The following is a 25,307-nucleotide window of genomic DNA, read 5'->3' as shown; positions in this document are numbered from 1 at the left end:
CTGTGGAATACAGTGGTGTCAGTGAGCAGTGTGCACATCTGAGGAAGAGAGCTCAGGCAGAAAGCCGGCAAATGCGGGAGCTGTGTTGTAAAAGTGCACCTGGCATATTTAAATAAAACCAAGAGGCCGCCACAGCTATGGAGAAGTGAACGTGTGGCAGGCATAGAAGTAGGTAGCACAGTCAGAGAGACCCCACAGGTCTAAGGCTGTAGAGATTTTCTGAGTTTTATAATGAGCTCCACAGTGCAGCATGGAGCTAGTCAGCCCTTGGGCACTGGCAGCAAAGTTTCATGATCTGATTTATGTTTCACTGGATCATTCTGATTTTCTATTGTAAATAGTAAAATAGCAAAATGAAGCAGGAAGACCAGTTGCAATACAATTGCATTATTTTAGGTTAAAGGTAGAAAGGTGTGGGACTTTGGTGGTGGTGGAGTGGTCATAAGTCATATGTTCTTGATGCATTTTGAAGATAGAGCTAAGGGGATTTGCAAATGGGTTAGACATTGGCTAAAAAGGGAAAAGGAGAACCAGGGGAAATTTTGGCTTCCGCAAATAGAATGGTGGAAATGAATAGCAGGTGAGGGGCTACTTTGGGAGAAGCAAGGACCAGAGGAACAACAAGGACTCATTTCTCAGCCGGTTATGTTGGAGATGCTTACTGGGTCTTCATCGAGAACAGGCACCTGGAGATTGGAGTGTGGAGTTAAGAGGTAGGCCTGATTGCAGATAAAATTATGAGGCTGTTCAGCTTATACCACAGTGTGTAGACCCAAACAACCGATCAAATCTCTAAATGAGAATGTGGGCAGAAAGAGAGAAGAGGGAGAATTTTTTTTTTTTAATTCAGGGTTGAGTCCTGTGTTGCTCTAATACAAAGAGGTAAAAATTTTGTCTCTTTCAGCAAAGGAAGAGGTTGAGTCAGTTAGAGGGAAATATCAGAAGCCTGTGGTGTTTGAGAAACCAACTGGAAGTGTTCCAAGGAAAACTTGGATGTCACTGATATACCAGCCATTTTTAGGTAAATGGTTGCACCTCAAGACTGTAAACTTAAGTGAGATAAAACGGACATATGGTTTAAATATTGTGTTGTTTCTTTTGTGTGAGAAGCCCACCATAGATATAAGAGGAGGCAAAATGGATGATGGATACTGGAAAGCAGAAAGAACTTGTTCAAATGGGAAGGGGGAACGAGAGATGGGTGGAGAGTAAGGGAAGGAAGAAAAAAGAGATTTAAAGAAAAATGTTGAAGAGAAAGATGGAAGTAAGGTCTTGCTAATGAGGAGACCAAGAAGGGTGGGAGTGAGAGGAGAAGAAGAGGACAGAAACGAGAAGCAAGATGTGTTCTGCACAGGGACCCCCCCATGATGAATGTGATAATCTTGTGCCGCAAACACGCACTAAGGGAAAAAAGAACTAATAGCTGAGTGATAAGGAATAAAGATCTGGCTGGCACTGGTTTAAGGAGATGACAGGGCAGCATCGATGATGGTGAATATAGAGGCGTTTGTAAAGGGCAGAATGGGTACGAACAGGAGCCGCTGGCAGAAGCAAAGACAGTCGTGGGCCTCCTGGTGGTGGTGGTGGTGGTGTGTGTGTGTGTGTGTGTGTAGGAATTATATTGCTGATACAATAATACAGTGTCGAGTTACACAAGTGCACAGAACTTGGATAACATGGCTAGGAACTGAGAGGTAGTTCCCCTGAGGACTTAGCTAGACACCCGAAAGCCTCACCTGTACTGCCCGGGAGAGGAGGACGAGTGTTTGGTGCAGGTGTGGGGGCTGCATGTGTGGAGCTAAGAGCCTTCCCTTCTAATTGCTGCAGAGCAGCAGGGAGTGAGAGTAAGGCAGCGAAAGTGGAACTGTGCAGGGGGAATTGCAGATTTGCCAAAAAAGAGAACCGCTGAGATTCCTAACTCTGACCCTGAAGACGCTAGACAGGGAAATACATAGTCGTCCCCGTGTTCATTCACAGGGCACACGTTCCAGGACCAAACCCAGACATAGACAAGGTAAAAATTATGTTATATGCAAATTATATTTTCCCTACAAATGCATATTTATGGGAAGGTTTAATTTATAAACTAGTAAAAATTAACAATAATACTGAATTAGAAAAATTTATATAATAAAGATATGCAAATGCAGTCTCTTGAATTACCTTACTGTACTGCACCTTCTAGTGTTCCGTATCCTTCTGTCCTTTTGTGTAAAACCTTCTTGTGTTACTGTGTCTTATAGTATATGCTTTCGTATCATAACATGATGTGATACAGTGCCTGGCTACCGGAACCCAGCACTGTGACGCTGTAACACGTGACCCGGTAACCGAGACAGGGACCAGATGACTCACGGGCAGGTAGGACTGTATGGCAGGGACGTACTAGATAAAAGAAGGACTCACATCCAAGGCAGGACGTGGGCAGAGTGGGGTGCACAGGATTTCTTTCACCATTCAGAATGGTTTTCGACTCAAAATGTGTGAATTTCTGAAATCTATTTATTTTCAGATTGTGGTTCACTTGTAGATCACCAGAATCATACCAAGTAAAACCACAGTAAAACCTCATACATTAGGAGCTCTTACAAATGAGCAAGAAAGAGAAGAGCAAGCCAGTTTTATGTTTGTATCTGTAACTATGTGACTCTATCTCCAATTCATTTTCTTCACCATTTTCGTTCCTAATTGCATGGGTTTGGGCCTTTTCCTTCCTATTTTTGATAAGGTTGGGTAAGGGTTTATCGATTTTATTTACTTTTTTTGAAAAAACAACTCTGATTTTTTTTTGTATCATTCTCTTAGTCTCCATTGCATTGATTTCTGCTCTGATCTTTATAATTTCCTCCCTTGCATGATCTTTGGGTTTCTCTTGTTCTTCTTTTTCTAGGATCTTAACATTCAGCATTAGGTTGTTTATTTGAGCTCTCTCTGTTTTCCTAGTGTGGACATTCACTTCTATGAATTTCCCATGTAAAACTGCTTTCATTGTGTCCCATAGATTCCTGTATGTTGTACTGGCATTGTCATTGAATTGTAAAAACTGTCTTGTTTCTTCTTTAATTTCCTCTGTGACCCATTGATTATTCAGGAGGGTGTTATTCAGTTTCTGTAATATACAGGGGATAACTTTGATTCCTTTGCATTCACTTGAACATGTTCTTTGAGCTAGTGTGTGGTCTATTTTGGAGAATAACCCGTGTACAGCCGAAAAGAATGTGTATTCTGATTTTGTAGGGTGGAACACTCTGTAGACATCTATTGAATCCATTTGTTCAAAAGCTTGGTTAGGTTCTAATATTATATTATCAAAAAACCTACATCCACACCATGAGTACACATGAGGTATTCAGTTGATGGCCAATAATGATAATTACATGACAGAATTAATTCAATCCTAATAAAAAAGTAAAACTAACACATGGGTTGAAACCACTGCAGGCAGCTTTTTCCTATAGAATAATTTGTAGAAGCTACAATTATTTTCAACGACACATCTATCTTTTCATTTGCCTTCAGGAGTTTTTACCCCAAGGAAGTAACTAATGATGCTTGAGAACTTTTAATTACATATTGCTATCTCTGCGCATGCTGCATGTTGGGAAAAAAGTAAATGTCGCAAAAAGAAAACTGAATACATAAGTTGTTAGGAAAGGCAATTGAGTTATATTCAGCCAGTAAAATATCATTAATTGCAGATGTATTTAAAAACTACAGTGCACACAAGTTCTGGTGTTGATTATGGCAGGGTCTTCCCAAACAATCTGATGTGGCTCTTTGATGTGTGCACGTGTGTTACGGAATCAAGATTTAGTGATTTCTGCATTGCTTGGGGGGCCCTTCTCATTAGTTCCAATCCTACTGCAGTTTTTCCTGACCTTCTGTTTCCTTTCATCCCTTTCTGTGGGTGGAGGGAAGGGAGCAGAGTCAAGTCCTAAGCCGATGATTAGAGTGTAATCTTTCTGGTCAGCTCAGTTTGCTGCAAGTTTCTCCCAGGTGCTGCAATGTGGCTGGATCTTCACCTCGGAACGATGTCATCAAAGCTCCAAGAGGGGGACAGCTGGGACACTGGTCAGTTGGACACCGATGGCCGGGTGCAGTCATTTCAGTGATCTCTGAGAGAAATGAGGCCTGAGGGAGCTGTGGAGACAGAGGAGAGGAACACAGAGTAGTGTCCAGAGGAGGTAGACGACAGGAAGGCCACTGCCATCCACAGAGAACCACAGAGAGAGAGGGACCTTCAGAGGCAGACACAAGCCTGCATCTGAACTGACACCTTCCCCACTGAGAAAAGCCCATCTCTGCTTATGTAGCAGCTTTATTATTACAATTTAAAACTGTGGGGTTATTTTCATCCTCAGCTGCTATGTCCAGATTTAATTTTGCACCACTGGAATGATAGGTAAAGGGCAGCTATTTTGAGAATGTTTTGCCTTTTCAGCTCTGCGTCCCCTCTCCCTGTGATGCTGGAGTTGAAAGGAAGAACTCGAAGGCGCAGGTGGTTGCGATCATGGCCTTCAGGGAGATATGATTATTTTACACGGCTGATTGCTACCTGAAGGAAGTCAGACTACAATTAAGACTGTCAGGTAAAGCACACAATTAAAGTTCACCACAAATGCTGTCTACAAACTGGTATTAGCTAGGAAATGCATTCTGGAAAACAGATGCACCCTGGAAAATACAAAGGCAATGTTTCCTTCTAGAACAAATCCACTTTATTGAATCTGACAACTTTCACTTGAGCTCTGGGTCCTGAGCTAGGAAGAGCTTCTCATTTGATTTAAGCAAGTGGCATGCAAGGTGCAGGTTGGGAATGAGTTGACTCATTAACTTACTTTGCTTAGCAGGAAAGGTAGAGGTGAGAGAAAGCATGCTGGCCTCACCACACTTTGCTCCCTGCCTTCCAGATTTGTTTAAGAGCTAGAAAAATGGCTCTGCTTTGCTAAGCAGAGAGCGTGGTTCTAGAATTGGAGATTTCTAATACAAAATATAAGGGAAAGCCATCCCTCTTTTTTCATTGTTTATTGGTACATTTTAGGTATACAGTACAGTTACATTCATCATTGGGAGCTTGTACCTTTACATGATGTATCTTGGTTCTTATTTTGTCCCCATTCCCCTGCCCTCCCATCACCCCTGCACCCCTCCCTGTGTACGGAGACTTTGAATTTGGCCGTTAGCCAGTCAGATAGTGTGTGTGCAGCCAGCCCAAGGCACTATCAATCTCTTTCAGCATCTACTTGCAGTCACACGACAGTGATAAGAGCTCTGAGAGACACATAGCAATTATACTATTCGATTTTTCTCCATAAGTAACAATAAATATCATTTGCTCTTAATAAAGTGGGGTATCCCTCAGCTCATCCATATCACCCATTGCCACTGTGCATGGGAACTGAGGGGAGAGCAGAGCCCCCCTTCCTGTCTCCACTCTGTGTGATCCAGTAAGGACATCCTTCCTCTGCTCGGTGATAAAGGCAGTTATGCTGGAAAATGACTTTAACACAGGAGTTCCCAGGCAGTGCCAAAAAACTTGCTTTGCTTTCTAACTTTGGCGCAAAGAGTCCAGAGCAGGAATCTTCCTGTGAAAACATCTTCGAACCATCTTGAAAGTCCTAGAGAGAGAGAAAGCAGTGAAACACACAGTTCTGGTTTGGGTGGAAGAGGCATTCTGTGCCACTCCATTCTCTGATCCCACTGGCACCTCCCTCCCCCGGGAAAGGTAACCTTCTGGGTGTCTTGGTGATTTCACCTGGTAAGTCCAGTCAGGATGCCATGAGGTGACACACTTCACGTGCAGGAGAAGCCCTCAAAGACTTCAATGTTCGCTTCTCTTCCCTCAGAATCTTGGGTGTCAAGAGGGCAGCAAGCATGGGTCCCATGTTATGTGGTTGGCATTAGTTTACTCCTGGACATCTCCCTGGCCACCCACAAAAGCTCTCTTGTCCATGGGGCAATCCTCTGTAGCCTGAGGAGTGTGCAAGTCCTCTATGGAGACCCAACAGGAATATATATATTGTGGAATCCAGAAACGGTGTTGAACTTTTCATGCATCCCTCCCGATGCTCCCTTCTTATTAAATATATCAGTTGTATTACAGTGAGGTTGGAAAGTAGTAAAAGTATAGGTAAATAGCTTGATATATATTAATATTAGCCCATATTCCTATAACCACTATCACCTTATTTTGATAAACTTTACTTCTACTTTTTCTTTCAGTAAAATCAAGAGGGACACTTTTTAAATTGTCTTTGCGATATGAACACTTCATCCAGTCTCTTCTGAGGTACTCTGAAATTGCTCCTGTCCTTTTCAACCAAGACATCCCGGACTTCTAGACTTCCATTACCTCATAAGGAAGCTTGGTTCTGGAAACACAGCAAACTTTCCTTACCTATTGGTAAGGCAGCAGTGAAGGCATGGGGAAACATTCAGAAATGGAGAGGTAATGCTCAATTGCAATTCATTCACAGTAATGAAGGAGAGAAAATACAAAATGAAAATAACATTTCATCAGTGCTTACTCTGGGCCAAAGATTGTGCTAGGAAATTCACAGAAGTAGAGCCATTAATCTTCCAAGCACTTTCTATACAGAGCCAAAGCCAATACATTTTTGCCCTGTTTCTGTTAACCACATCCTCTAAACAAGTTTGTGGAGACTGTGTCCCTCAGAGCTCTCATTTAGGTGTTCTTTGTTCCTGGTTCTCACACTACTTCTGTTCCTTTCTTTTCTCATTCTTATTCCTGCACACACATTCCTGCTTTCCTGTCTTCTTCTGTGCTCTCAGGTATATCCTGATGTCTCAGATGCTCAAAGTCTATCCATGCTTGGTTCCTGAAAAGACTAACGCCGAATCCCAGATGGTTGGCCCCTTCATAAATTGTCCTTTCCAGCCGTGTCATACCGGAACTGGAACAGCGTGACTGGAGTTCCCCCAATGTCAGCTTCCTTGTGGAAGGCAGCTATGGTGTCACCTATTTGGCCACCGGTCTCAGCTGAGTCATTTCCCAGCCAAAGATGCTTGACTTCTCCACATGAATCCAGGATGCTCACTGTTTATCTCCTCTTAACAGTTGTAGACATCCATCCTCATTCCAAACCAATATTCACATTGCATTTTCTACAATGTTAATCCTCATGATTCCTTAACATACTGTTCAAGGCCATTTAAATCATGAAATCACATCCTATTTGAGCACAACAGTTAATGTTTCTCTGAAGCTCTTCCCATTGATCCTCATCCTATACTGGGATCAAGATAAGGTGGGCAATATTATTTTCATGTTTTTAATATCAGCCGCCGTTGGGTCTCTTACACCAAGCTACCATGGTATCTATATTTTGTATTTGCTGTCTCTCTAGCTGCAGCATAAGCCTCAGAGGAAACAGAAATACTGATGCATGCTTCACGTTTTTATTCCCAGCCTGTATCCCCTACCAAGCCCTGGGAAATCAACAGAAACGGCTGATCTGAACCTGGAGCTCGGGTCTGGAAAGGGTCCATACTGCTCAGCTTGAAACCTCGGTATGTGTTCCCTGGGCCTGGACACCTTCCTCCAGATCTGTAAGTGCTCCTGGAGCAGGCAGTGCTTCTTTAACTTTCGCTGTCTCTTTTTGGGTAAGTGGAGTTGACATTTTCTTGTCTTGATCTCCGAGACTTTGGGACATAACGTCTCAGAATAATGTATTTTACTCAGCAAATCAGTATGAGCCGGGAGGTTAGTATCCTGTGGTCTGGCTGGAGCCTATGAAGCAGGGGCAGGGGTAGGGATGAGGCTCTTTCCTGCAGGCTCAGCACTCGGGGCTCCCGGATGGGCAGCAGATTTCTGAGCATCTCACCTCTCTAGGGGGGAGTGTGTGTGTGCATGCGTGTGTGTGTGTGTTTGTGCGTGCTTGCGTGTGTGAGTGTGTGTGTGTGTGTGTGTTTGTGCATGCTTGCGTGCTGTGTTTCTGATTCTCCTGCAGAACCTCTTTCCTTAAGATGATGAGGGTCTTAATTCTCTCTGGGATTGCCAGTGTCTCCCCACCTTTAATCCACACATAAGCAATAATGGACACAAGGATCCCAAGAAATAACAATTTGTTCATTTGTTGCTTTTCAAATTATAATGTTATTGAGCTGATAAGTAATCTTGAACCAATTTTTTATAACAAGGTCTTTCAAACAGGATCATTCTGTGTTTTCTTTCTTTCTCTCCAGCTCTCTGCTCTGAGATTAATCAGGTTAATTGACATGGGATTAAATTAGTCCATAAAGCTGTAGATTTTTATTTTGCTCCAAAATTTCCAATGTCTACAATTATCAGGTACCAAGAAATAGCTCTGTGCTCTGAGGAGCCTAATCTTGCCATGATGGTCGGTTCACTGTGCTGCCAACAACTAGGCCAAGAACGGCCTTTGGCTCTCGGCCGAAAATCAGCCTGCCCACCAGAGGGAACTCTACAGAACACTGCAATCAATTCCACCCAAATGCTGGTCTGCACTGTGATGGTAAATTGACATTTGGTCAACCTGCATTTTTTGAGGAGGGATCTTTGAAAGATCAGAGCAACCTGGGTGTCTTTTCTGTATGAGAGTCTCCCTTCCTCTTCTCCCAAAGGTGCTGCCCAGGATGGTTTGGCTAGAAGGCCTGTTTCATGAACTTGCCACACAGATAAACACTGGCATGGGAAAAATAGAAGGTCCAAGATTTTAGTGACATGGTTTCTACTATTAAAGAAAGATAACAACTGTGGATATCAGAGCTTGAGATTTCCTCCAGGTTTGAGGCTTATTAGTCTGTTCACATGATGAACACTCTCCCTCTGATTGTTTAGGGCTTTGGACTCATCAGAACTCAGTGCGAATTTTTGTTCTTCTGACTGCTAGATGTGTTAACACATTTTCCCGCCTCATATGTAATTTGAGCCTTTTCCCCGCTAAACAGAGATAGGAGTATAGTATCTGCTTCATAGTCCTGGCCTAGGGTTAGGTGGAGCATTAGAGGCATGGCACTTAGCACACAGAACATCGCAGAATAAATTGGCACCACAGATCACAGGAATGAGTCTTCAGAAACATCAGGCCTTCTGTTAAAAATGGGACATGGGGGCTGGGGATTTAGTTTAGTGGTTCTGGCACCTGCTTTGCAAGTGCAAGGACCAGAGTTCAATGCCTGGTACAAAAAAAAAAAAAAGACATGGACTGAGAGCCTTTCCTGATGAGCTGGCCAGACCCTGATTGCTTTCATTCTTTCTTTCATTCAGTCAGTTTGTGCTGCAGTGTCTTATCAGGCAGCCACTGCCTAGGGTCCTGGCAGAGAGACCAAGAGGAACAGGCAGGCACTCTCTGACACCACGCTCCTCCAGAAGTCCGGTCTTTATGATTTGAAACTCAGCCTTCCTGGTGTCTATGTCTTTTTTCTTCTTGCCGAATTGTCCACTCTTACCTTTTGGCTATTTAATCTTTAAGGCTCAATAAGATGTTCCACTGTCCCTTTGGTTTTCTGAGAAATGCTATTCACCATCTTCTCTGCTTCCATGGCACTTCCTGTGTACAAATCATGCAACACCTGCCCGTACTGCACATTCACAAGACTCCCCTGAAGCCCTGGTAGAAACCTCGTATTGTCATCATCATATCTCCAGGATCCAGAATAGAGAATGAATCCTAACAAGAACTCGGTGAGTATTTGATTCTCTGCATTTGTCTTATTACACCATAAGCGTACTATCTCACTTTTATTGTCTCCTGACTTCTGAATGTTGGTTCTTTGATGTCAGAACCCACTTTTGCTCCTTTGGACTTTTCCTTGTTATAGATAAAAGACCCAGCACATACGACTTAAAGGAAAAGAAGTTTACTTTGGCTCACAGTTTCAGAAGTTAAGGTCCATGCTTGCCAAGCTCAAATGCAGAAATGGAGTGGAGGAAACGGTTCATGCCGGTGACCAGGAAGCAGAGAGCACCATGAGGAGCCCAGAAGATCAGGCCTTCCGGTCGCACCTGCCAGTAACACAGGGCCTTTCTCCTAGCAGCACATGTAGCTACGAAAGTCACCAGAGGATGAATCCTCTGAAGAGTATATCACTTCCATAGTCAGATTGCATTCCAAAACTTCATCTCAGCTCATGAGAGTTTCACGGGCCATTCTAGATCCAAGTCATGACCGGCGTTGAGCCCTGTTCTGGGAACTAGACACATGGCTGTGCCTGAGTTATGGGGCATGTGTGTGTGTGTGTGTTCTGTTTACCTTCTCAAGCTCTGGGGTTTTGTACTGTACACCTGCAGTTTGGCTCAAAGCCAGTAACAGCAAAAATCCCAGTGGGGCCCCAACTTATTGTGCAGGTTCTGACGCTTGTTGTCCGAGTGCGCACTTCTCTGCTAACTTGCACATCTTCACGCTCTGAGCTCTCCTGACACCTGCTCTGACTGTACTGTCAGAACATCTGACTGTATTACCTGAACATCCAGGGTTTTGTACAGATACAATAGTAATTAATTATTTTATTCATATGAAAATGATTTACAGAGTGCCTACTAATTAATGACTTAAACTATCTAAGTCATTTGTATTGCATCCTTTTAAGAAAAGACACCAGGGCCAGGGATTTAGCTAGTGGCCCACCACCTGCCTTGCAAGCTCAAGGTCCTGAGGTCGATCCCCAGTATAATTCATAATACATACACATACACACACACACACACACACACACACACGTATATATGTATATATATATACATATATATATATAATAAGCAAGACAAAGACACCACAAATCACATTCCTGAATTTTATTGAGTGGCAAAATAGCAATTAATACATGGAATGCATATACATAACAGAATCGGGATAAAGAGAAAGGAAAGGTTCAAGGCAGCAATGGCAAGTTCAAGTCCAGAGGTCAGGGTCGGACTCGTTGTGAGAAGAACATCTGAGCCAGACTGGACGTGCAAGGGCTTAGCTGTGTGCGAATCCGGAGAACAGTCTCCCAGGCAAGGGAGAGCGTCAGTACGGGGCTTCTCCTAGGAAGGTGCACACAGGCGGAGTTTTAAATGATGCAACAGATTCTTAAAATTGTGTGCTGTGCCCCTGTCTCTCTCTCCGAGATTTCTCTAACACTCTGAAAGATGAGTTAAATTAGCAGGTTTCAAATGGTCAAGGCTGTCACGATTGAACTAAGCCCCTTGAGGATGGACGCATGGCCTGTGGCGGGGAATGGGCTCAGGCATGTGATGGTTACAGGCGCCCATACGCCAGAGCTCGGACACAGCCGTGGTTATCGGCACGTCCCTGCCTTGGAGAGGAGGCTTCCTAGTGGAGACTTGTTCGGACCTGCTGCCTCCCTCTGACCTCCCTGAAGCCTTTTGGACCTTAGTATGGGAGGGGCCCGGAAGGGCAAAAGGCCAGTGCCTGTGTAGGTGGCCCTGAGCTTGGCTCATCCTGGGGCAGAAGAAGTGAGTTTTACAGCGGAGGACAATAACGCCAGGGTTTCTCCAGAGGGCTCTAGCATTGCCATGTCTTCCTGCCTGGGTAGGCTCCGCTTGCCAAGTCTGAGTCTTTGGCCATAGCGTGTGCGGAGTAGGTACAGCCTCTGGCCACAGTGAATTCTAGCATCCACATGAAGACAATCAACAACTGATTTTCAAAATGTTTATGTCCACTTATCAATGGCACGAGATTAAAAGATCCTCATGGATCAGTGAGGGTTTCTTAGAGGAGGTGGAGACTTCACAACAAGTGGGAGGAGTGGTGCTGGCAAAGGCTGGATCAAACGACCACAGGAAGAATGTAGGTTAGCACTCTGGGCTGGCAGGGGAAGGAACCGGGGTAACAATGCCTCTGAAGCTCTTTCTGGGCTCCTGCTGTGTTTCTGCCATGGCCGTGGCTGTACGGACAAAAATGGTGAAGTTCACTCTGGTGGCATTCAGAGCACCGGATTAAGTCCTAACATCAGGGATTCACCGGCAACCAATGCCCACCCATGTAATTTCTTTTCCTGCAGAATCGGGTAATGCACAGAATTTTTAAAATCAATTCAAATATTTGTCATGGATTCTCTGTGAAGTACAGAGACATCCACACCTTCTCTTCATCACTTATCATCTGGATTATGCCACGTGGACTGCTGCCTTTCCAGAACTTCTAAGTTTGAGACAGCTGATAATCTGTTAAGCAAAGAAGCAGAAATTTATTCAGGGACAAAAATAATTTGCTAGAATTACAATGGACTGAATTAATAACAGCCGGCTTGGGCACATCCTAGGACAGCCTTTTGCTGCTGACAAGGTTCTTGGAGGTTTCTGTGGCTTATGTAGCTGTAAACAGTCTTTCCTGATGACTTCTTGGGCCCTACTGAAAGGAAAGTGGGTGTCAGTGGCTCATTTCTGTGTGTGCTGTAAAAAGCAGTTTACAATTAAGGTGCCCATATAATGAGTCACCTAAGCAAGGACATTTCTGAAAATGAAAGGTCAGGCTTTAACCAAGATAATCCCAGGACATGTGGGATGCCCGCTCACCTGGGGGAAGATGCTTTTGCTCCCATGGACACAGTAAATCTGAACTCTGAGATGTGGACCAGCATCTGGAAAGACTGTGGCTGCAGAAGTTTTATATGGGTCAGATCTTCCCCTGTCCTGCTTTGATAACCCATCCATGGAGAAACCACATAACCTATCAGGAGAGTTATTTGAAACCAAATCTTTCTCTACTCATGTTTTAGTAGTTAACCAAGGCTTTCTAAGACCATCCTCTGGATGAATTATATTTTAAAGTCTATCACCTCTGTATGTACTCTGTAAGATTTACACTCTATTTATCAGCATCCCAGTGTCCCTTAAAACTGGTGAACAACCATAGTCATGTTTAGCCTTCCATGCCTTACCTTGCCCTAGGTAAGCAGAGAAGGTGGGTTAGTTTCCATCTCATCAGTATAAAGATGCGGAGCGCACTTGGAGATGGAGAGGCAGGAAGCTGGGGAAGGGAAAGAGAAGGAAAAGGGACGGGCTGTGGTGTGTGCACACTCCAGCACCCACAGCGAAGGTTTATTATGTGCTGCAGACACGTAGTACAGCAATAAAAAGTAATGTCTGAGGTTTCAGGCTCACAGAGGTCCCAGCTCTTCTTAGTAAGTGTGACTTCCAAATGCCATCTCTGCCTTGAAGACCCCTGGTCTGCAGCTGTAGTCTTTTCTAAAATTAATTTTATTGGTACATCTGAGGTGCACAATGTAATGGCATTCACTGTTGGGAATCTGCACCTTTACATGGTCCATCTTGGTTCTTATTTTTTCCCCATTCCCCAGCCCTCCCTTCAACCCCTCCCTCCTTGTCCACAAAAATTTTGTTTCCACTTTTTTTCATTTTCTCATATTAATCCCCCTCCCTTCTTTCCTTTCCCCTATCCTGCCCATCTCCCCTTTCCCTTTGTCCCTTTTCAAAAAAACAAATAAAACAAAGCATTAGATTCGTTTTCTGGGCCCATTACCCATTGAGTCTAACTGGTGCTCTCACTGTGAATGTTCCTGTATAGTTCACTTTCAAAAGGCAGAGACCACCTATAAGTCAGTCACAGTAACACACCACACTCATTTAAGTGGCCTACCGGGGTTTTAATTAATATGGGCTGTTGTAGTGATAAGTCATAAGTGGATACAGTTGTGAGGTACCAAGTGATGTTTTGATACCTGTAATTAACGTTGAATGACTAAATCGATCTAACTTACATAGCAGCATTTTGATTCCTTACCAGTTTCTGTGATGGTACGTTTCAGATTTACTTAGTTACTTTGAAATATGAAATTTATTACTGATGCTAGTCACCCTGCCATGTGATCGATCCTAAATTCATTCCTCCTGTCTCTCTAATACTCTGTTCCATTTGATCAACAACTCCCATTTCTTTCCTTCCTACCTGCAGCCTGTGGTCACATCACTCTCCTCTGCTCCTTTGAATTCAGGTAAATTGAGGTCATGTGGGGTTTGCCTTTCTGTGCCTGACTTCCGTACCTGTTCAGTGAGCACACCTTGGCATGCAGGTGCATTATTACGGGGGATCGCTTCAGTCGCCTTGAGAGGAGACTTCTAACTTAGAGGTCTCCTTAGAGAGAAGTTTCCGCAGAGCTAGAATCTGCAGACTCCAGTATGGAACAGAAGATTACATCTGATGGGAAGAGCTGCCAACATTGAAGCTATCCCTGCATCTCCAATTCGCTAAAACTCATAATGTGAAGACTCCCATGCTGAAGGATGGCTCGGGCCCTCAATGGGAGCTTAAAAGAGGTGCACAAACCCAGGGAAGAGGGCAGAAGTAAGAGCGCGGAATCGGAAGCCGTCTTGGCGGTGCCTCCTCACGTGGGGATGAGATTTCTCACTGCAAGAAGAAACTAAGACCTCCGGGTGGTGACTTACCAGAGATAAGGGGAGATAGAGTGGCCAGGAGGCACAGGCAGCTTCCTACAGACATGAACACGTACGATTGGTGGCTGTTTTTCATTTCGGACATTTAAAGCTCCGTAGTATGAATACAACTAACGTAGCTCGTCTCACAGGCCTTTACCCAGAGGTGTTGCATTTACAGTAGCTCCTGAGATCGTTCCATCGCTCGATCTACACCCCTGCTTCTACCAAGCGGAACTCTGACCCCCTAACAATACTGAAAGTGGGGACAGAAGACAAAAGGAACACTTTCAGCGAAGACAAGATAGATGTAAGCTTTTCTCCCTGAGAATTCTCTGTTTCCTCACACAGTCTTTCAGATGGTGGGAAGACTGTGATCTTTTGGGCTTCCAAGCAGTATAGTGCAGACAACTTGAATATTCAAGACACAGGTAAACTATACTGTTGCCGAAACTTGATATACTGGATGGCAGAAAAGATACATTATTCACCTCTATTTTACCCTTCTTGAAATATATTGTGACTAACTCCAAAGTCTGATGGAGTTTTTTTTCTGTAAAGAATAACCCTAATACAATTATTGGGAACAAAAACAGAATAGGAATCATGATGTAATGTCTGACCACTCAAAATTATTCTGCTTGAAGGGACTGGGCACCGAGACTGTGGGAAGGGAATATTCAGAAGCTTCTCTCTAAATTTGCCAGCTTGCAAACTTACTTTTAGGCCTTCATATATTGCTGTGATTTTCCACCTCCTTTGGATGCCAGTGGAACTCAGTGCTTTTCTGTAAAATCCTTAGAGTCAAAGCTCCTGTCTTATATATAAGGACTGAAGTTCATGTCAGAAATGTACAGAATCATGATAAGCTGAAGCCTAATATCTCTTATAAGATATTAATATCTTATATTATCTCTCATAAGCCTAATGTCTCTAATAATATCTAATATCTAGTGTCTCTTATAAACCTAATGGCTCTTATAAGATAATATCTCTTATAAAGATTTATTTCCAGAGACCTAAGGCAAGCAGATTTGTGAAATGCTAGAGCCATGTACTCACTGCTGAATTATGAACACATCGGTAATTTAGAGTGGGGTCTGCAGTGACGGTCACAGAAGCAGCATGGACTTTGGCAAAGGAGGATGAAGGAGGAAAAGGTTCCAGGTGTAGTGCAGAACAGCATTTCCTTTTCTTTTGAATCAAATCGGTGCTATTTTTTCAGACAAGTTATCCTCATTATTCACAGAAAACCATGTCCCGAGGATCAGTACATTAGTGATTGCCTCTTATAAAATGCTTCAGAGATATCACAACACCAAGGACGGAAAACCGAAACTCACCACAGAACACCCAAACGCTTGAGGATTAAGAGAAAAGTTGTGTGTTATTAAATATGTAAGTGTTCATTCAGTCCTTTGGTTTATGAAATATGTTTTTCATGACATCAGCAGGCCAGGTGAAGCCGAACCCTCTTCCTTAACAGTTATTCTAAAGCTGTGCTCACACGGACAACTTTCTGCCTTGTGTGCCCTGAACTGCTACAGAGCTCATGATCTTCCTAGCGGTGAGGGAGACGAACCCTCTGAATCTGGAAGGACAAATTAGACGCATGATCTCAAATCTGCCCTCTACTTATTGTGTCTGAAATGTTCTCCCTTCGTGGGCTGGGCTCCCTGTCTCCCAACTTCAGCATGACCTCAGGAATCAGATCCTCCACGGGCCGGCCCGACTGTCCCAGCCTGGCACAGATGACTCGTCTTGGGGTTCCTACTCCATCTCCAAATTCTATTATCATGGGCCTCACCTGTCTGAATGTTAAACTTGGATGGTAACTTCCGTGTCCTCAGAGATATGCAGGTCTGTGTTCACCGTATACATAATACGCACCCAATTAATACAAAATTTAAAAATAAATAAAAATATCAATTGAGACAATCTCATGGTCTCCTGCGATAGTGCTGGCAGAATCACATTAAAACAGGCGGAATCCATGCCTCAGCACCCAGAGAATCCCTTCTGGTTGCACATGACGACTTAGTGTGATGGGAAAGACAGAGATGCTCAGGGTTAGGAAGCCACTGGCACGGAAAGCTCCTTTGTGCACCTAAGTACCCATCCTTTCCTCAATCTTTCCCCGTCTTCGAACAAAAGGGCAGAAAGATTTGCCCTTTGCTACTTTTCCATTCGCTTGCTTGCTCGCCCTGCGGTAGGTGATGTTTCAGGCACTGTCACCGTAACACCACCGGGCTGAGGGAGAGAAAGAAGACAGATGTAAGTGGTAAAACCTAAATTATTAACACCAGCGACTTTCCCGGGCTCCGGGAACCCAGACCAGGATCTCAGGCACCGATTCTGGCTGGTTGGGAAGTGGATATTTTCCTCCAAAGCTAGCAGTTCAATATAAAGAAAGATCAAAGCAAATAAATAGCAATTAGGCCCACAATGCAAACTCTACACAAAACATATACAAATTACAGTGAAAATCCAGAGCAGGTAGCAATTAACCCTATGGGAAATTTACCCAGAAGGGATAATAACTTCTTGAATTGCAAGAAAGTGCCTTCCTACATGAGTTTTGCCTTTCACCCCACAGTCTGACCTTTTCTTAAAGCCTTTCCTCCCTACCTCTCACTGCTCCCCTTTCTCCACTTCCACTGTCTTCGCCTTAGGACCCTCCTTCCTTACCGCCTAGCACAGCGCTTGCACGCCAGCATTATTTCTTTGTGCCATACATCCAGTCATGGCCTAGAGTTCAGGGCTGCCTACTGCCCCCACAGCCTCAGGTGCTCAGAGGCAGTGCTTTGGCAAAGTGACTGGACTATGGAGATGTCATGGATGACTTGCTGTCAGGAGGCAGAGCCCCACCTTGGATGCTCCCATCTTGGCTGATGGCTTCTCCTTGGACTGAGCACCTGGTCCTTCACCAGGCCCTCTGCCATCCTGTTTTGGGCCTGGAGCCAGGTGACCATGGACTGAAAGTGTGAACCCAAATACACCTCTTCCCTTTGGAGCTGTGGGTGTCCAGCATCGTGTCCACTGACAGCAAGGTGACTAACCCAATGCAACCACCAGTACTGTTTTGATCAGAGAGGCAGAAATTCTCTCTATCCCATTAGTATGAAATAGAGACTTTTGGTATATGTTTAATACATTCTCACTAGGCTCCTCTCCTTTGCTGCTAAATATCTATTTCTGATCCCTTCATTCATCCACTTAATAAGTTATCAGCCACTTAGTAATATGTATTTAATAGTTGGCCTCTATTCACGGAATACATGTCATAACCAGAATTTAGGTCTCCAGCCCCTCCCCTGTCCCTCCCTGTCCCTCCCCTCTCCCCACTTCCTCCCCTCCCTGTACCCTCCCCCCTCTCCACTGCCCACACAGGTGGCAGCCATACCCATGTGTTCCCTGAGTCTTTCTTGGCTGGCTCAAAGCAGGTGGGTGTGTGAAATACGATGAGCCAGAAGATTCATTCCTTTATTTTCTCCTAACTGCTGCAGCCTTCATAAAATCCAGCCCTATAGGTTATTGATTTTCACAAAAAGAAGAAAAACGAGTAGGAGTGGAGAATTATGATGTTATGTCCTAAATGAATTTTTCACAGAAAAAGAAGATGAACAAAACAACAACCACTATTCTGTGTCCTGGGCAGTCGGTCAGAAACGAGGTCTTGGGAGTGGAATGGGCAAGGCAGGATGTGTCTGTCCCCAGGGAGAGCAGGCATTGATCTCAGGGGCGATTGCCCCGGCCGCCTCTGAAGCCGAGAATTAGGTTCAATATGTTAGTGCTAACATTTAAGTCCTTCCAAATCTCCAGGGCCTGACTTCTCTCTCTCTCCCTCTCCCTCATTGAGTTTAGGTGAAAACTGACTTAACCGTTTCCCTGCCAGTCTCTTTCTTACACAAAAGCCTGGCTCACAATAAATCCATGGACACTTCCATGAGATGTCTCACTTATTATTTTACTCACAATATGAAAACGAAGGCAAGCAAAGCCAATCTGTAGTCCTGTAAGAATTTGCTTTCCAGCTAGGACGGCAACGAAAGACTCAGTCTTCATCTCTGTAGTCATCTGAGACACTTTTGTGGTGAACTGTTGCTGAGACAAGAGGTGCACCAGGATGGTGAGAGGTTTTCAAAATGACACCTTTGGATGCAGCTTCAGAGTTGCAATTAGAGTGGGCCCTGGGACTCTGTTTTTAAACAACAGAAGCCATTCTGAAAGCTTCCATCAGCAGCCAGGAAAGACTCAGTCTTCATCTCTGTAGTCATCTGAGACACTTTTGTGGTGAACTGTTGCTGAGACAAGAGGTGCACCAGGATGGTGAGAGGTTTTCAAAATGACACCTTTGGATGCAGCTTCAGAGTTGCAATTAGAGTGGGCCCTGGGACTCTGTTTTTAAACAACAGAAGCCATTCTGAAAGCTTCCATCAGCAGCCAGGTACAATATAAAATGACAGGGAAAAGGTAGGGCAGTGGCAGGCACAAAATTCAGGGTAGCACACTGTCACGGATCAAAAATTTAAAGCTGACCTGCTAATTTCCGTGAATCTAGCCCCACAGAGATTGCACGATAAGAGAAAAGGTGCAACTGCAGACTTCTAGCAGCTTAGAAATCCTACCCTAAAGGTGTAGCTAATAATCTATTGATTAGCATTATGAGATCCGGGGTCAGGGAAGGAGCAAGCAAGAGGTGGGAAATATTCTTGTGGAGAAACAGTTCAACAGCTCTCTGCAGAGGAGGCGGGAGGCTAAAGGAGAAAGCATGCCTACCAGCTATTTTGATCCTCTAAAATGCAACCTGTTCCCTTAGAAGGAGTCCAATGAGGAAGTTAACTGAACATAGAGATTCTGATAGCTGAAGAACTTTGATTTGAGCCACACTAAGCTTCTGAATACTGAAAACTAGGGTAATCCTTGCCCATAAGGCAAGAGGCAAATTCGGTTTGGCCTGCAGATATTTGACACAACAAGGTCACGGGGAGCCAGATAAAGAGCCTCACGTTGTTCCCCTTCAGCCTTCTGCTCGAGATGTGGCAGGGGTAGCCACTATCCTGGGGAGTAGAAGGGGAATTTACTCATTTATCCGCAAGTCTATTCAGGCACTATTAACTGACTATGGAGTATGAGCAGGCGCTATTCTAGGATGCGGGTATATAGTTGGTCCCACTGCAGACAAGGTCCCAGGTTTCATAGACCCTGCATTCCAAGAGAGGAAAGACACAGCACAAGAAACAAACAGGACCAAGTACTTTCAGAGTCAGAATGACCTGGTTTCAAATCTCAGCCCTATCCCTTGCCTCTGTTTCCGTCCTTAATCTCACTGTGACTTTTCTTCTCTGTAAAACTGAGAATGCTAACTGTGATGAAGATAAGAGATTGTTGAATGCAAAATTGGAATCACAAAGGATCCGGGTGAAAGACAGGGAAGAAAATTCCAAACACATTAGAAATATTTATTCTTAAAACAGAAAGATGTTTTATACACACACATGCAGAAACACGCACACACATAGATCCATGTTCGTACATATGCTTTTGTAGATACATATATGTGCATCAATGGAGCCATATTTATGCACATGTAAATACATAGACATATGTAAATGGACAGGCATATACATAAATGTGTACACATGTGCATGTGTGTCTGTGTATGTCTCACGCAGAGAAAAATTATAATATTGGTAAAACATAGATGAGTTAAATTGGCAAGTCTGGGCTATAAGAAATGGGAGTCTTAATATTTTTTATTTTTCTGTAACTAGGCAGATGACAGGGCAAGAGTGAAGGCATTATAAAGGAGTGGTGGTATTTAGAAAGGAAGGAGGTGATACAGAAGTATTCAGAGTAGATGTGACCAGTGAAAGCCTCTGGCTGGCTCAGAACCTTGACTTCGTGGAGACTAAGACAATAATTTGTTGCAGAATTGTATATAAACAAAGATTCCATTTCTATATCCTAAGAAGTGCCCTGGTCACAGAAGTGAGAACTCACATGGGCGTGACTAGGGACTCTGTAGGAAGCCAGGTCACAACCATGGATCTGCTCAAGTGACTTAAAACCTCAGGAGAGTTTGCAGTTATGGAAATCAGAAAGACACTCTGCGCGCCCCGGAAAGTCTCCCCACCGGAACTTGCATTTCGCCCCCACATTCCTCCTAGACACACACAGGAACCTTGCTCTCTTCTGGCCGTTCTACTGTTATATGTTTAGGGGTGAGGGGAGCACTCCTAGCCTATATTGTTTTTCTAAATAAGTCAAATTAATTAATTACTCTTATAATAATGGAGTTTGATTGGCCTGAAAGCTTTTCTTCTTTTCTTTCTCTTTCCCGCCCTTCATTCATTCCTTTTCATTTGCCTCTCTTCATTATCATTATTATTTTTTGTGGTATTGAGAGTTGAACCCAGGAAGCATTGAGCTACAATCCCAGATATTCTTGTTTTCATTTTGAGACAGGGTCTTGCTAATGTGTTCAGGCTGGCCTTAAGCTTATGACCCTTGGGTCTCAGCTTCTCAAGCAAAGCAGTGAAGATTAGAGGCATATACTGCCACACCCAGCTCTTTGCTTTTAAAGAAGTATTTTTGAATATCTGAATTGTATTTATTGTACATGTATTATTTTTTACTTAGGAGCAAGATCTAGAAGAATGCCTCCCCCACTCCATTTTCCAAAGCACTAGGGTAGCATAGACATATTTTTCTTGAGCTATAAGGACAATACAACTCCATCAAGCCCCACAGAAGGACTCCCAGACCTACATTATTGGTAATTAGACAGAATGGTAATAAATCTTTCAGCAATGTCATAATGTCCTAATATCTTTGGAAATCCTAATGTTGGAGACAAGGATAAAACCAGTGGAGAGCAAGGACTGTGTTCATTGGTGCAGCACGAGATTGATTAACTAGTTAATACTAGCAAGCACTTTGTGACGTGTTCAAATGCGCCAAGGTCTGGGAAAGTTCTTACTCTTAAGTAGCTCACAGTGGAGTTGAGGTACAGGAGCGACTTGGTAAGATCACAAGTGCATGGAAAGGCACAGGCAGAAGCACGGTCTAGGTCTAGACTCCAGCCAAGCTTCCTCTGATGTTTGTGTAGCACACCATCCTCTCCAGAGCACGGTGCTTGTCCCACAAATGAATGGAGCATCCAAGCCAACACATCCTGCTGCCTCCCCGCTGTGCTGCACAGCATCGCCCAGGGTTAAAATACTTGTCTCCTTTCTGCTTATTGCTTTTACAAATGCGATTTAGCCTGAACAAGATTTTAAAAAAAATTTTCCTCCAAAATACAGTAATGCAAGATCCTGTATAATTTGATCTCGAATAATAGTTCAGAGCTTTTCACCATAGCATCAGAAGGGCTTTTTCCATCCAGGGCTTCAGTATAAGTTGGTTGGTTCCCAGATGTATTAGTTTCTGAGTCATCACTATTTCCCTTATTTATAAACCTCCCTTCTTTCATTAATTTTCAGGTCTTAATGTAATGAATAATCCATGTGGTTATCACTAGTGAGGCACAGGAATGTAATTGGGAATAATAAGTGCTATGCATGTTGATGGAGAGGTGAACTGGCTCTACAGAATTCTAGGCACCAAACATGGCCTGATCCCTTCAACACAGCCATCCCCTTGGGCATTCACAAAAGAAAGAGCCAAATCCAGAGATACCTGTTCACTGCAATTTCAGGAGGTCTTCCTATGGATGCTGGCTTTCTTAGAGAGCAGTGCTAGTTGGTGAAGAATTACCTTAAAATTCCAGGAAAGAGATATCTGTTTGAAAATGTGTGCCCCAGGAAATGGTTCATAATTGTGTGTGTCATCAGCAGAGACCCAACTCACAACTGGATTCTTCCCAGGCTCATCTCTTAATAACACACATGGTTAGCATGGCCACATCTCATATTGTGGGATTTGGCTACAAAAAGACACCTAAGACTATAGCTTTGTTTTTTTTTTTTTTAAATTTAGTTTTGTTTTTTTGAACTTCAATAGAAACCCTGCCTTCTTGGTCTCTGTCCTCTCATAAATGGCTACAAAAAGACACCTAAGACTATAGCTTTGTTTTTTTTTTTTTAATTTAGTTTTGTTTTTTTGAACTTCAATAGAAACCCTGCCTTCTTGGTCTCTGTCCTCTCATAACTGTGTCTCTGTATCCACCAGGCCTCCTTACACACTCAAAGTGTAAGGGAGTCCTGAGTGTAAGTAGAAGGTGAACTCTGCACACTATCTCTGGAAAGTAGCTGTTCGCTTTAGGTCTAAAATGCTCCCCAAAGTCTCATGTGTTGAACTAGAGCCTGATCATGAGAATCCATAGGGATTGTGATGTACAAGAGTATATTCTTGGTTTTAATTTTATTCCTTATTAGCCCATGTTTGGAGTATGTACTGATTGCTTTCCTCCTGGGAAATTGGTACAATTCCATAACACATCTCAAGACTTTTTAGTCCCTCAGCTCTGTTCTCCCCTCCCTCCATTTCTTTGTCCCCTTCCCACCTGAAAAGGATCTTTCTCCCCATTTCCTACTAGCCATCTTTTATTGTGTTTTTTATTTATGCATTGGGTTTCACATGTAAGAGAAACCATCCAATGTTTAAACCTAAGTGAGTCTAACCTATTTCACTTATCATTATGGTCTCAAAGCAGTTTCCATTTTCCCACAAATGACTCACCATTTCATTCTTTATGGCACAGTAGTATTCCACTGTATATAAATACCACATTTTGTTTTTTCTTTCTTTCTTTCTTTTCTTTTCTTTTTTTTTTTTTTTTAGATCACAAACAGACCTTTATTAGCCTGGCCAGACGGCATTCCCAGAGCCAAGTAGCTCAGAGAGGCAACTGCTCAGGGGCTGAGGTCCTTTTTATAGGGTTTTTCTAAACAAAAAGTCAGGGCATTCACAGAACTACAGGAGGACAAGATTCCAAACACACTGCCTATCTTATGCAGGAAATGTTCTATGGTCACCTTTTGTCATGCCATTTGCCCCTGGGTGGGCTGTTAACCAAGTTAGCAATTAGCCTATGAAGAAGCACAGTCTCTAGCCTACTAGCATGGAGTCTCTTTAGCTCATTCAGGTCTCACATTCCCCACTGATTTTATGTAGAATCAAATACTTCATTCATCATTTTACTTAAATTTTTAGCTAAGGGGTCATAGCAATTCTTAAAGGCATCTTTTAGACAGATAAGTTGGGGATTAGGATTCCCACAGCACACAAAGGTGACATATTTTTATCATCTGTAGGCTCATAAACGCTAATTTAGAAGCATAATAGCTCATAACAGTTTGACACAATATAAGAGTCCATATCTTGATTGGAGTCCTCATTCCTCAGCCTTGCGTAGACTCACCAGCTTCTGGTGTGGTGAGAGCGGAGCTTTGAGTGTGTTGTCTCCTGGAGTCAGAATCTGTGGAATTCTGTTTTACTCTAGAGTGGTGGTTTATCTGTTATTGGCCATATAAGCTGCTTCCATGATTAGGATATGGTGAACTGCTGTAAATATGGGTAGGCATGTAGCTGGGATGATACTGGTGGTTTTAGTTTTGGGGGGAATCTCCATACTGATTTCCCCAATGGTTATACTACTTACAGTCGCACAGCTTCTCCAGCAGTTGAGTGAAGATAGTCACTCTGGAGTGAGACGGAATCTCTGTCTTGTGTTGCCTCGCATTTTTCTAGTGCTCAGCAGTGTTGAGCACACATTGGTGAGCCCTTGTCCTTCTTTATCTGAGAAGTGTCCACTCAATTCACTTGCCCATTTTTAAAATTTTCTTTAAATGTGTGGGGCCTTTTTTTTTTTTAGCTCTTTGTAAATTCTGCATATTTCCTCTGAGGAGTAGATCGCAAAAAATTTGCCCACTCTGCAGGCTCTTCTTCACTTTGCTGTTGGTTTCTTTTGTTGTGCAGAAGTTTTAAATTTGCTACGATCCTGTATGTTGAGTCTCGGAATTATTTTATGTGCAGCTGAGGTTCTGTTCAGAAGCCCCTTGCCTGTATCTATGGCTTCAAGAGTTTTACATATTTTATGTTCCAGTAGATTGTTCCCATTTTAATGTTTAGGTATTCGATACTCTCTGATTTTAGTTTAGTGCATTGTGAGACATTTTTATTATGTTTTTGTTTACTATTTTTATTTTGCCCTTATTTCTCTGGGTAAAGTTTCAAGAACAACAATGAACAGGATTGGTGACAGCAGACATCTCTGTCTTGTTCTTGGTTTTAGAGGAAAAGCTTTCTACTTACCCTCATTTAATATGATGTTGGCAGTATGTTTGTCACAAATGGCTTTTATTGGATTGAGATAAGGTCCTTCTATAATTACTTTCTTTAGAGTTTTTATTATGAATAGATGTTGGATTTTGTCAAAGGCTTTCCTGGGTCTATTGGGATGATCATGTGATTTTTGTCTTTGTTTTTGTGATGTGTTACTTTTATTGATTTGCATGTGCTCGAGGAACCCATGCATTCCTGGGATGAAGCCTCCTTGGTCATGATGTACAATCTTTGTGATGAAGTGTTGCAGTCCACTTGCCAGCCTCTGTTGAGGATTTCTACAGCTATGTATATTAAAGAGATTTTTCTGTAGTTCTGTTTTCTCGTTGGATTCTTGTTTGGTTTTAGAGTCAGGTGGATGCTAGTTTCCAGGAATAACTTTAGGGTACTCTTGGCCTTTTACTTTCATTGAAGAGTTTGAGGAGTATTAGGTATTAAATCTTTCCTGAAATTTTTACAGGATTCAGCAGTGAATCCATGGAGTCCTGGAATTTTCTTTGTAGGTTTTTTAAAATTACTGCTCCAGTTTCATTGCCTGTTGTTAGATTATTCAGGTTCAAATCTTACTGCTTTGTTTTGAGAATTCATATTTATCTAACCCTAACCCTAATCCTAAATTTATTGGAGTACAAGATTT

General features: G+C 43.1%; 1 long non-coding RNA gene across 1 annotated transcript; it reads left to right on the top strand.

Moving 5' to 3' along the window:
* Positions 1–4,456: 4,456 nt before the first annotated feature.
* On the top strand, positions 4,457–8,489 carry LOC104848743. The gene is made up of 4 exons (XR_004516835.1): positions 4,457–4,589; positions 6,223–6,448; positions 7,430–7,530; positions 8,312–8,489. It is a non-coding gene; the product is annotated as an uncharacterized LOC104848743 (long non-coding RNA).
* Positions 8,490–25,307: the final 16,818 nt, after the last annotated feature.

This window comes from Fukomys damarensis, unplaced genomic scaffold (assembly GCF_012274545.1).
Source record: "Fukomys damarensis isolate Sample0158 unplaced genomic scaffold, DMR_v1.0_HiC HiC_scaffold_2, whole genome shotgun sequence".
NCBI lineage: Eukaryota > Metazoa > Chordata > Mammalia > Rodentia > Bathyergidae > Fukomys > Fukomys damarensis.
This window is presented reverse-complemented; position numbering and strand designations above follow the sequence as displayed.